A 13,007-nucleotide genomic window follows, 5' to 3' on the forward strand; every position below is an offset into this window, starting at 1 on the left:
AGTGTTCCCCTTACACTACATCCTCTCCAGCATAGGTGATTATTGGTGTTTTTGATTTTAGCACACTGACAGGTGTAAGATGGAATGGGAGAAGATCTTCACCAACCCCGCAACAGACAAAGGCTTGATCTCTAAAATATATAAAGAATTCAAGAAGCTAGATATTGAAATTCTGAATAACCCAATTAAAAAATGGGGTACTGAACCAAATAGAGAATTCTAAACAGAAGAAGTTCAAATGGCCAAAAGATACTTAAGGTCATGTTTAACTTCCTTAGCAATCAGGGAAACGCAAATCAAAACAACTTTGAGATACCATCTTACACCTGTCAGAATTCAAACATTTTTTAAGATTCAGCCATTAACAAAATAGCTTATATGTGTCTGTTTCTGCCTTAATGCTTTTGTAATCAGAACATTTCATGGCAAACCATATGATGTGCATCATTTCTGTATTATATATGATGTATAGAAGATTCAAAGGCATTAAGAAAACTGAAAACTTGACAGGGCTGGTAAACCAGAAAGATGCTGTGGATCTAGTCAGTTTGATCTTCAACTTTAATCCTTTTACTCTCCTACTTGGCTAGATGCTAGCATGAGAAAGACATATATGAATTATCAAATATAATTTCCCCATTTAATTTTTAATAAAAATTAAAAACACTGGGAATAGCTAATTTTTCATTAACATTTTTTGTTATTTATTTATGTATTGGTACATTGTGGAGAATTATCAGTTAGATGATATAAAATGAGGATTTCAATGTATTTGGAAAACAATTAAGATAAAAACTTTTTTTTAGGACTAATCCCAGTAATTAAGACAAAAATTAGTGAATCATCTTGTATAATTTTTTTAAAACTTAATTACATGCAAGACAGTGGTTTCACAAACCCTTATTCTCAGCACTTGGGAGGCAGGGAAAGGTGGATCTCTGTGAGTTCAAGGCCAGCCTGGTCTACAAAGGAAGTTCCAGGACAGCCAGAGAAATCCTGTCTTGAAAAACCAAAAAATTAGAAAAATAAAAACCTAATTTCACATGAACCTTTTAACAAATGTTTGGGAGGCTGAAATTGGCATATATAATAAAAGTTTTTAATTGGTTACTGAGTTAATATACAATGGAATATTATATGACTGAGTTAATATACAATGGCTGAGTTAATATACAATGGAATATTATTTGACTGAGTTAATATACAATGACTGAGTTAATATACAATGGAATATTATTTGACTGTTAAAAATGGAACTGTTAAATGTTTAAGTAAATAGATGGAACTAGAAAAAAAACTTGAGTGAGGTGATGCAGGCCCCAAAAGACAAATGTTTCATGTTTTTCCCTCTTTATCCTTCAATATTTGTGCTACATTCTGTGCTACATACTATCAATGTTTATGATGTGGTGAAGCCCCACTAAACCTCCCAGGATTCAGAAGGACCGCTATAGCAGGCAAAAACCTAACTAATAAGATCTAAGGGTAGATAAAATAAATTAGCTCACACAAGTATTTTTGTCATTTTCCATTTATTTTTTCTATGCTCTCTTGAAGTTTCCCTTTCAGTGTTCCTTGCTGTTCTACCCATCCCACAGTGTTTTCCATTTATAAACCCACAAAACATAGTCAGCAATTCCATAGGCAGCTACAGTGGCACCAAGCATCCATTTCTTAGGACTAACAAGATGGGTAAAAGCCTGACAAGGTAGACACCTTATTTCTCAGAAGAGACGTGGCTGTGAAGTTACCCAGCAGATGAAAAGTGAAGGTAAATACAGAAAAATGAGAGCTTGTTAGGGTAGAGCAAAGATTATACTCTCCAGAGTTAGCTGTTAAAAAATTTAGGGTTGCCCAGACCTGTTCATCAGTAAGAGCAGACACACTATCTCTCCTGCTGAGTGCCTCCTGCTCAGGGCTCCTTCCTTGTCAATAAGTCCTGTCAATACGGATAATTGTGTGGGTCCAAGTTATGTAGATTTGACTATGAGAAAAAAGGTTTGTGTTGTAAGGAGGCCGCTCATTCATTTCCCAGCTGCCCAGACTCCAGAAATAATCACACAGAAACTGTATTAATTAAATCATTGCTAGGCCTATTAACTTTAGCTTCTTATTGGCTATCTCTTAAATCTTAATTTAATCCTTTTCTATTAATCTGTTTATTGCCATGTGGCTGTGGCTTACCAGCAAGGTTCCAGCTCGTCTATTCCAGGTGGTAGCTGCATGGCATCTCCTTGACTCCACCTACTCTCTCTATCTCTCTTTTCCAGCCTGGCTATATTCTGTTAAGCCATTGCTGGGAAGCAGCTTCTTTATTCATTAACCAATAAAAGAAACCCATATACAGAAGGAGTTCCCACACTAGGTTTGGCAGAGTAAATGCTTTCACACAAGAGCCCCACAGTGTGGGGAAGGTATCCAGTTGCCAGTACAGGAGAAGTTTCTGATTAAAAAATAATTCGTATACTGCTGGGATATTTGGGATGAATCCTATTATGGAAGAGAGAAACGTCATGATTTCACAAGATTTCTACAGAATTGACAGCAACTATTCATAAGACAGGTGTTCCCAAAGCTTTGTAAGTCAGGTTCCCCATACGTTGTACACTTGTGGGTTTGGCTAATGAATTTGGCAGCTGTACATTTACTGTATAACATTTGTGACTCACATCAAATAACCACCGAGGTTATGTGCCCAGTAAGGGAATAGTGAAGAAGAGCAAAATTCCCCCCAAAAAGGAAAATATAACATATTGTTGTAGAGAGGCAGGAGAAATCTGGAGTGGGAGAATTAAATGGAGAAGGGGATGAAAGGGAGTGGGAAGGGAAGAAATATCGGGAGTGCCACCAAACTAAAAGACATTTGTGAAGTCATATGAAAACCAATTACAGCAAAACTTCTTAAAATATGCACATACTTGAAAGAAATATAAATGCAATCACCAAATAATGAGGGGACAATGCCCCAACTAGACAACGAATGTCATCAAGTGTAACATCCAGTAGCAGAAATGGGCTACATCTAGTTCAGTCGTTGGCCATGTTAATAAAAGAAGTCAGACACAAAAGAATACATGCATAGGAATTCTTTATTTAAAATAAAGTTCTAAGATATTTCAGCATAGGAAGTAATTACTGAAATACAGCATAAGAGGAAGAAGCATAGGAACAATGCATTATTTCAACTGAGTCAGGAAAACAGTTATGAAATACAGTCCTTCCTGAGATGAAAAGTGAAAACACTAAACAAAGTCACTTTGGAGGTAAGGTTTTGAGAAAAGGCATCTGTGAACAGTGTGTAGATAACGTCATCTTAAATGGCCAAAGCTAGTTTTCTCCACAAAGATCAGGAGCTAGACAAGGATGTTTATGCTCCCCACCTTCTCAATACTGCACTAGAGGATCTAGCAGTGAGAATTACACTATAAAAGGAATTAAATGGCATTAAGTTTAGAAAGAAGGAAGCAAAATCATAGTGCTTGCAATTGCTATAACTGTATATATAAAATGTCTTAATAGATTCATTAAGAATCTATTGGGTTTAAAACAAAAGGCAATAAGCCCAGCCTGACAGGAAGACACAGGATAGTATAGAACAAAGCAACTTCATTCTGAATGCTTGCAGTGTACATCCTGAGCTATGAAAAAGAAAACAATTCCATCTATTATAACATCAAAAGAGTGAGCATTTAGAAATAAGCATGGTCTAGGAAGACAAATCCTTACTCTAAAGAACACAGGACTCTATCTAAAGAAAGACCCACCTGGAAGAAAGTGCTCCACATTCATGGATTAGCCTGTCAGCACTTGCCAGTCAATCTCAAGATCAAGGTAATTCCTTTGAGAACTCCATATGATGTTTTGTTTCTGTTTTGCATGTGAATATGATTCTAATCATATGGAATTAATTCTAAAGGAACTGAGAATAGTCCAAAGAATTTTTAGAAGGAACAAAGTAGGAAGGTTACTCTTTTGATTTTAAAGGTTACTTTTTTGGTTTTAAAACTTCCTTAAAAAATGTTACAAAATTAAGACCATGTGGTACTATTGGGACAGAAACAAAACAATTAAATCAAATGAAGAATTCAGAAATAAACTCAGATTCTGTGTTGAAACAACATCCATCAGGCATGCCAAGACCAAGAACAGTGACAGGTAGCAGCCACATATACAATAATGACCATGATAAAAGTCAGACTCCAGCAGGGTGGTGTAAGACCCACTACCATCTGGCGGCCCAGATTACTTTACCTACTACTGCACTGTCATTGGATCGTCTAACTACTATAACACTGCCGTACATGCTAGTGAGCTGACACCCCACCACCAGCCTCACGTCTCTCAGGAATATCAGTTCAAAATCAGGAGTAAGTAGAAACCGACATATTCATTGAACAGACTCCTTGTTTTCATTTTCTCTATAAGATGTAACTATTTACTTTAAGGATTATTATTAACAACACAACATATATACTTCTGAAAGTTTCATGTTTGCTTCTATATTACATGTATGAACACATGCCTGAACACAAGTGTGTTAGTATTATTTTATATATGCATATATAACTTTCTCACAATATGTTTTATTTGTGAAAAAATTCTCAACTGACTGCAACTGTATATACAACTTTATACTATATTTTAAGGACCAAGCAACATTCTAAGCCTTTTACACATTTTGTGTGACACTCAGACTCCCTAAATGCACCATTGCCATGCACTTTGCAGAACGGTGAGACTGGGGTGCAAAGAATTAAATAAATTTGACCACATTTGTTTAGACTGGAAAAACAGGGTTGGTGTGTAAACAAAGGCACTTAAGCCCAATGCCCAGACCCTTAATTTTCCCTCTGCAGGCCTACTCCTGGAGATACTGGAAGATCTTGAAGTCTTTCCTCATAGCAATGTGTTTCCTACTTAATTGTTCTTATTTGTTTTTATGACTCAAAATATAGATATGCTGAGAATTATTCTGGGTTTATTGATGTGGGAGTGTCATATATCAATCTGTTGATTTCATTGGTTAATTAAATAAAGAACCTGCTTGCCCTGATAGGTTAAAACATAGGTGGGAGGAGTAAACAGGAGGAAGAGGAAGCGAGGTAAGACTCCTCAGACAGACGCGAGATAGCTCTGCTCTCAGAGACACACGCAATGAAGCTCCGACTCAGGATGGACATAGGCTAGAATCTTCCCAGGAAGAGCACCTTGGGGTGCTTACACACATTATTAGAAATGGGCTAGTCCAGATGCGAGAGTTAGCCGAGAAGAGGCTAGATATAATGGGCAAGCAGTATTTAAAAGAATACAATTTGTGTGTTGTTATTTCGGGCATGAGCTAGCAGGCGGCCGGGGTGCTGGGGACGCAGCCCCGCCGCTCCTATTTCAACAGTTCATTGTTATTAAATCAAAGGGGCAATATGAATCTATAATTAAAATTTATTTTATAGTATACACTGAAATAAGAAAGTAACTAGATGTAGTTATCCAATAACCAGTCAAAATGTTATTTATTGAATTTATTTGCCTGTTCATTTGCCTGTGTGTCCATGTACCTTGTGTCTGACAAAGCGACTTTACTGGTTTACTGATCAAAGAAATGAATGAATGGTTCTTATTAATCATTACCTCTCTGGAGGTTAGTTTCTGTCAAGTTGACACAAGCCAGAGTCACCTGGATGAAAAGAACCTTAACTGAGGAATTGCCTGCATCCAGCTGGCCTATGGGCAAGTCTATAATTATTGCGGATTGATGTGAGAGGGCCCAGCCCACTGTGAGCAGTGTGGTTCCTAGGCAGGTGAGCCTGGATTATATAAGAAACCAGGTTAAACCAGCCCTGAGGAGCAAGTCAGTAAGCAGCCCTTCTCCATGGTTTTTGCTTCAGCTCCTGCCCCTGCTTTGGCTCCCACAGTTTATGGAAGTGTAAACTGAAATAAATCTCCCCTGTCCAGATGCTTTTGGTCACCGTTTTATCACAGCAACATAGAAACACACAACATAAGCTCAATGAGGGTAAGTCAAACTGTTCACAAAACCGTGACCTGACAAATAACTGTAAAGTGTTGAGATATAAAAAATCTCACACAAATCCTTGGACTTGTAAACTATCTGGCCATAAATTCCAAATCCTGAACGTTCTTTGACCGAGAGGTGCCATCCCCTGACTCCTGAATGTGAAATGCATTCAAGCAGTTCTTGCTTTCTCTGATTCTTGAGCTTCATAAAAAGTTTCCTCTTTCACTGGATTTCAGCTGCTCTTTGAAGAGACACTCTGGCTTGGTGCCTGTGCTTCCCTTCATGCCCTGTCTGCTTCTCTAGGTTTGAAAGGCAGAAGCACAAGGCCACTGCAGCCCGAGCAGGCTGGGGTACACCTCCCTGGTTGTTCCCTCACGTAATTGACAGGGCTGGGATGATTAAAGCCTGAGAGATTCTGGGAAGAGCTGAGCACGGATTTTTCAATGTGTGAACTGCTTGTCAAAATGTTATAGTAATTAGGAGCTGAGTGAAGAAAAGAGGAAGCGGCTGCTCTGCAGTTGGGAGAATTTCAATGTTGCAATATTCTTTTTGAGATTTATAAATGGTCTGAATTCATTAGGAGGTCACATAAACCTCAGAGTCCATGGAGAGAAGAGAAAAGTTATGCTAGCCTCCTAGCTTCAGGTGTCCTTCAAACATGCACCAGAGTTTGGAGGTGGTGTCTGGGATCTGACTGTACTTCAGGACTCTCCAGCTTATCCTTGTCCCATACCATACAACTCATCTCCAACAAGGAGTTCGAAATGGTGTGTCTTTTAAGCCCAGGCTAACTTTGTTTCCTTGTTGAAAGCCAAAACTGCATTCGGAAAGCTATTTGTCCCCTCTTGCAGTCCATAGTGCTTCCCTTTTCTCTGTAACACCAACTTTTTTCTTTTGTAATATTTCCAAAAAAGAGGGAAAGCATGACGGAAGTTGTAGAAGCTAAGTGCTTCCTTACCTCGCAAAACCCTCACTTCAAACCCATGAGGGGTGCCTGAAAGAGCCTTGTTGGGACCACGGAAGAGGGGATACAGGGTGGTATGGATTCCGAGGAGCTTCCAGGTTCTCAGCATTAGGTCTTTGTGATCAGCTGGGGAGGAGAGGGAAGAACAGGAGAGAGAAGGAAAAGGGATGGGCAATCTGCTCTAAAAATACACGCACAATGGCAGTTGATTATCGGGTGTTCCTGATAATGGCAGTTTAACAAGAGTAGAGGCTCTTGAGTCTGAGCTTCCCCGGGCAGCCGGCAGATTCTGCCTCCTGACATTTCACTGTTAACCCTACTGTGAGCCCTTTGTGGATGACTCTCACTAAACCCCTTTTAGGCAGTGCTTCTGTCTGCGGTGCTGTTCACTGGCATTCAACTCGCTTCCTCTCTGATAATTCTTATTGTTTCATATGCTAAGCTGAAAAGTCACCTTAACAAGTCAGAAAGAAGCATCCACTGATTAAAGACCCAGACCCGGGATATTATCCAGAGCTCAGCGGTACTTGCACGTGAGAGAGCTGAAACGTACTTTAAATGTCTCATCAAAGGCCCGCTAATCCCCAGCCTTTACAAAAGTCATGTAACATCTACCTTCCTTGATGAGCTTTGGGGTGTCAGAAGGGAGCATGGGACTCTGGGCTAAGCAGTAATATTTCCACAGAGAAGGAGACTGGAGTTAGACATTCAATTGGGAGGGCCAAGAAGTACCTAGAACACCCCCACTTTCCAAAGAAGTGTGCCCTGCCACCATGTAGGTTTAAATCTGCCAGAAGAGCCAGCCTTCCTGCCTCCTTCTTAACATAGCCAAGGCGGAAGTAGTGCTAGTTCCTATTTGAATAATCAAATAAATGATTATGGTTGGTCAAATACTTAAGTTATAAAACTACTTAAATAAATATTTACTATCAGAACTTCTCAGGAAATTATAGTAATGTGAAGTACAAATATGATGATAGATATACATATGACTAGAGAATACACAGTCAGTGTTTCTGAGTGACACTTGCTCCTTAAGCTCTTTGAGCCTTGGTTCTTTGTAAAATGAGCATGTCTGTCTTGGAGAATTCCTGTAGAAATGAAGGATAATGATGCATTGCCATCTTGACACACTGGTCAACACACAGTAAGCCCAAAATAAGTGATTTAAATACTGTTGAAAGATTTTTTTTTCAGGAGGATACTAGTATTTAGCCAGTGTTGGAAATCTGGAACCAATTTTAATCAAGCATAAAAGGTAGGTTTAAGAACACACAAAACTCAGGAATAATTTTCAAGGTATGTATCCTAAATCTGTGGCAATTCCTCTCCTTTCTATGTGAAACAGGACTAGTTTCACAACACAGGGCACTAGAGAAGCCATTCACCACAAAGAAAGGGGCGGGGGCATTTCTATAGCATACAAGAGGAAAGCTGAGAGTCTCCGTGAACACAGAAGGCAGGAGAGGAAAGAAGAAAGAGAGGTGGCGATGCTGGACCATTTTGTAGCCATTGCATTGTAATCCCCTTGTCAGTCATTGCCAGACTCAGGGGTATCTGCTCTCTCCATGGGTGCTCTCTCTTTGGTGCCCCGAGCAACGTCTCCCCATTCTGGGTGAGGCAGCCATGCTGGAGACACATCAAGACTCGTGCATATAGGACAGAAGCTCAGAGCATCTCATTTCTTCCTAATTGCCATTCGAGACCAAAGTCTTCCCGAGAGTGGCTCTGCTTCACTCACCCAGAACGCCACACAGGCTGCGCCTCTGGAGCTCACAATGAGAATTAAAAATTTAGCGTGGAGCTGGATTAGAGCAAGACTGCTCATCAAGGCTCACATGGTTCCCACTTAGCACAGCAGCTGTCTGTCCCCTGCAAATAGCAGGTTTGGAGGAAGCATATTCAATATTTATTTCATTTTAAAAAGAATATATGATTCCCCCCCCCCTCAAAGGGTATATATATCTAAAACGTCAAACTCAAAAGGGGATAGGGCAAGATTGAGAAAAGTACACAGGGGAATTTTCTTGTCGATTTTTACCTTTCATGTTCATATATGTATGTTCATATATGTATTTGCTTAGAATATAAGCACACTGAACAGCTATATTTTTTCAGCAGTTCTGTGAAAGAGCTGATGACTTACAGCATGCTAGTCATAAGGCACATGTAGATCTATTTTGATTACTAAAAAAACTGATTCATGGTAAGAAAAGAGGCTGAGTCAGGGTAGATGACACTATAGCCCTCAGTTTAATATAGAGTGGGATATCATTTTCAGGCAAAGAGCATGGAGCCTCATTTCCCACTGTGGTTTGAAGCTGTAAATAAAGTCGCAGGATGGGAAAGTTCAGGGGGTGCTTTCTCTGGAGGCTGTGCAAGCCAGTGTCAGGGCTGAGAGCAAATGACTCTTAAATTTTGTGCCCTACAGCTCCACTGTGTTCACGCTGGTCCAGGCCCTGAATGACAAATCAAGTTACAGGGACTACAAATGCTTGTAAGACTCAGAACCTGCAGTACAAATTACACTGCTTCGTTCTGCAGTCTGCACCGACATTTGCACACACGTAAACACCACTCTCATTTTAGATGATGCATAATAGTGTTAGGAAATGGACAAGCATTATTGCTAGGTCCTTAAAATATTAATAATAACAGGAATATTATGATTGCACATTAACAAAATGGAGCAAGCCAAGTGTGCACATCACCAGCTCGTCAGTGATTTGAAGAGTTGTCGTGATCAATACCATAAATACATCTGAAGTTTTATTCAAGCGAATTAAATATGCTGAGTTGTTTCTCAAATTTTTAATAGAAATAATAACTGTGATCATCATAGTCTGACCTCCAGGGCACTAGCCCTGCCTACACCGTCACTTGCTGCCTTGCCCACATCCTCTTGTCTTCAATGTCTCTGCCTGTGGAGGCACCTTAGGTTGTGTCCTTGTTCTCTGTCCTCCACAGCCCTAGAGAAGTCAGAACATCTGTTGCTATTCCTACTTAGAAGCACTAATATCACTAGCAGGACTCAGCTGTGAATCCATACCTGGCCTCTCAGGCACATATTCACAGAGAACGGCAGGCATTCATTTTAGTAATCCATCCACAGGGAGTAAAATAGGCAGTTGTCTTTTTTACCACCTATTTTATAGACTACCCAAATTATTCTTTCTAGCTAGCAGGGAAATTTTAAATTACCTGATGATATGGGGTAAGAATATGCATTTTACAACAGATGCAGATGGAACGCAGGGATCCTGTCCTATACTGAATATCAAAGCGACCACAGTATGCATTCAATCCAAAACCCAGTCTGTAAAACTAGAACCCTGGGCCTTCAATCAACCAAGACTAGAGAATGTGAAAACTTCCTGAGTTCAGTCTCATTTAACTCTGAGAAAACACCTCCTGACAGATGTGGCTTGCCTGTTTCATCTTCCATGTGGTGTTCATTAATTACAGAGAGCATTAATGATGACTTGAAAGCCATTTTGTGAAAATAATAAAGTAGAAGATGCTCCACAGAATATTTAATGCTCAAGACAGTCATTTAATTTCACCAATTTTTGAACAGGTGGGTCTATTATGCTCTTTGCTATTTGTCTCATATGGTGATTTCCACTCTTACAACTTTCACAACTCCATGCTAAGTGACTAAAAAGGTGCTTAATTAAATGTGTGCTTGATAATTAGAGTTTTCACAATCAAGTGAAGATGGAGAAAATGCAATTGACGGAGGAGCAGAGCTGTCCAGTGAGCTGTCAGAGAGGCTTGGACTTGTGTGAGCCAGACACAAAGAGATCTTTGTAGAGTTCTACTAGTGGAAGGCTTTGTTTCTTCTCCTAAAATCTTAGTTTTGAACCCTGTAGATTCATGCCCAACTCTGGTAAAGACAGGCAAACATGCATCCCTAATAATGAAGCCATATTAGTATGGTGATCACATGTCCTATTTTATCTAGGGCAATCTTAGTTAACAGATAATAGCAGATATGGTGAGTTTCTACCCATACTTCTTATTGCCCACATTGAAGTTCATAGCCAAGGAATCCTAGGACAAACATTTGTGGCTCTCTTTAATGCTTTCTGTAGGCTTAAAAGAGAATCACATTAGATCTGTGTCTAGCCTTCAGACAATGGAGGACAGAAGCAAAGATAAAAGGTCAGGGTTTTTTCTCCATGGATAACTCTGAGCATATCAATTATTATTCATAGTTCTCAACAGGATCAGGTCCCTGTTGCCCACATTGTGACTGGCTTAATATGTGTCTAAGATTGGCTTTTTTCCTTCTCTGTCTTAGTTCCTCACTCTCCCATGATGCTTCCTGAGATACCTGCCTAAGAAAATGTGCTAAATTTCTCACCTCCAAGACTGCCTTGAACAGAAGGCATCTTCCTCTTGGGACCCTCTCTATCAATTGCTGTTGTTTGCTTATGAAAAGTACCCTGATTGCTTACTTTGTTAGATAGTGACTGCTTTTCCTGCTTTTAGTTTACACTGAGTTAATGGGCCAAGCAGTGATTTAAATAATAAGGTTTCTGTGTGATTATTTCGGGGCTGAGTAGCCAGACACAAACAAGTGACCTCTTACAACATGCAGTGACTGATATAAGGTTACCCCCACTTGACAGAATTTCTAGTTAGGGGCAGGTGGGAGTGGACCACTGATACTGAGCCTTATTCAAATTTACCTCCAAGTCTTCATCACAGCACCAAAGAAAGTCTCATGTTTTTAAAACTGAACTTTCTCATGTGAAATGATCCAATAGTCATCTCAGCCAGACATTGCCACGGTGAAAAGGAAAAAATATTCAAAAGCAGAAAATCAACATATAGAATAACCCAACATCTTTACCAAGTATAAAATTTCTAAAACTTTTATACCATTTGGCTGCTATCTCACTATATTTTCCTTCAATGAGACAAAATATCTGTGAGCCATTCAACTAGTAGTTGGTGATGTCTCTGCATGGACACTTTGTCATCTCCATATAGACATGGAGCATCCATAGATAGAGCCATCCTCGATCTCCCCCACAACTCCAGAAAACTCCATTAATCTATATTCCTTGGCTTTGGGGAATGAACTAACATCCCAACTCTGGCTAGCTGTTGTATTCATTTTCAATGAACAATAATAACTTGTCCAAGTGGGAGATACTGTATTTTCTTTTGTTGACTTTTAATTACTGGTTTTTGAATGTAAATATACAGAGAACAGAAAAATTAAGCCATTTTTTTTCAAGTGGGCATTTCATACCAAGCCATGATTTTGGAGTTACTGAAGTACCCCACAACCATGAAGAGGAAATAAGTTTTCAATGTGAGTATCTGAAGCCAAAACCAGAAATGAGATATGAAGTCTGGGCTAGTCTGTGATATGATGATTTGGATTCTGTAGTTAGTGCTCTCCCAGTCTGAATATCTTTGTAAATCCCTAAGCTAATAAATGTTTTCAATTGTGTGTGTGTGTGTTTAAACTGCTATGGGTTTTACTGTTCTTCTGTGATGCATTTTACTTGCTACAGAGATAAATAAATCCCTTCAAATTATCAAATGAACCTATTCACCCCTAAGATCATAAAGTTTCGAAACAGGGTTTAGAAAAATGAATCTAACAAAGAGATGAAGACAGTAGAGTCACTACAGTAAAGCGCCCACGTTAAAGACGGGAGGTTAAAGGACAGATGGAGGGCAGGGAGTACATGGAAGAGGGGGGAGCTTGTAGGGAGAATGTATCAACATCAAGGACTGGAGGGCAGATTATAGGTCAGCCACAGCAGAATGCACACAGCTTAGCTAGCTCACAGAAGGCTTCATCCAACGCATTTCAAGATGTGTGAGTAAAAGATAATGCCTGTAAACCTTGAAAGGAACAGTGATGCCCTGCTGCATCTAAGAAAGACAACTCACAAAGATCCATAGGATGCTGGAGTTGTGTTTCTCAAGGTCTCTCATAAATATGACTTAAGGAATAAAGAATTTAAAGATTGATAGCAAATCCCCATATTTTATACTCATTGA

This window comes from Alexandromys fortis, unplaced genomic scaffold, assembly GCF_014885135.2.
Source record: "Alexandromys fortis isolate MF-2015 unplaced genomic scaffold, M_Fortis_MF-2015_v1.1 scaffold_58, whole genome shotgun sequence".
Classification (NCBI taxonomy): Eukaryota; Metazoa; Chordata; class Mammalia; order Rodentia; family Cricetidae; genus Alexandromys; species Alexandromys fortis.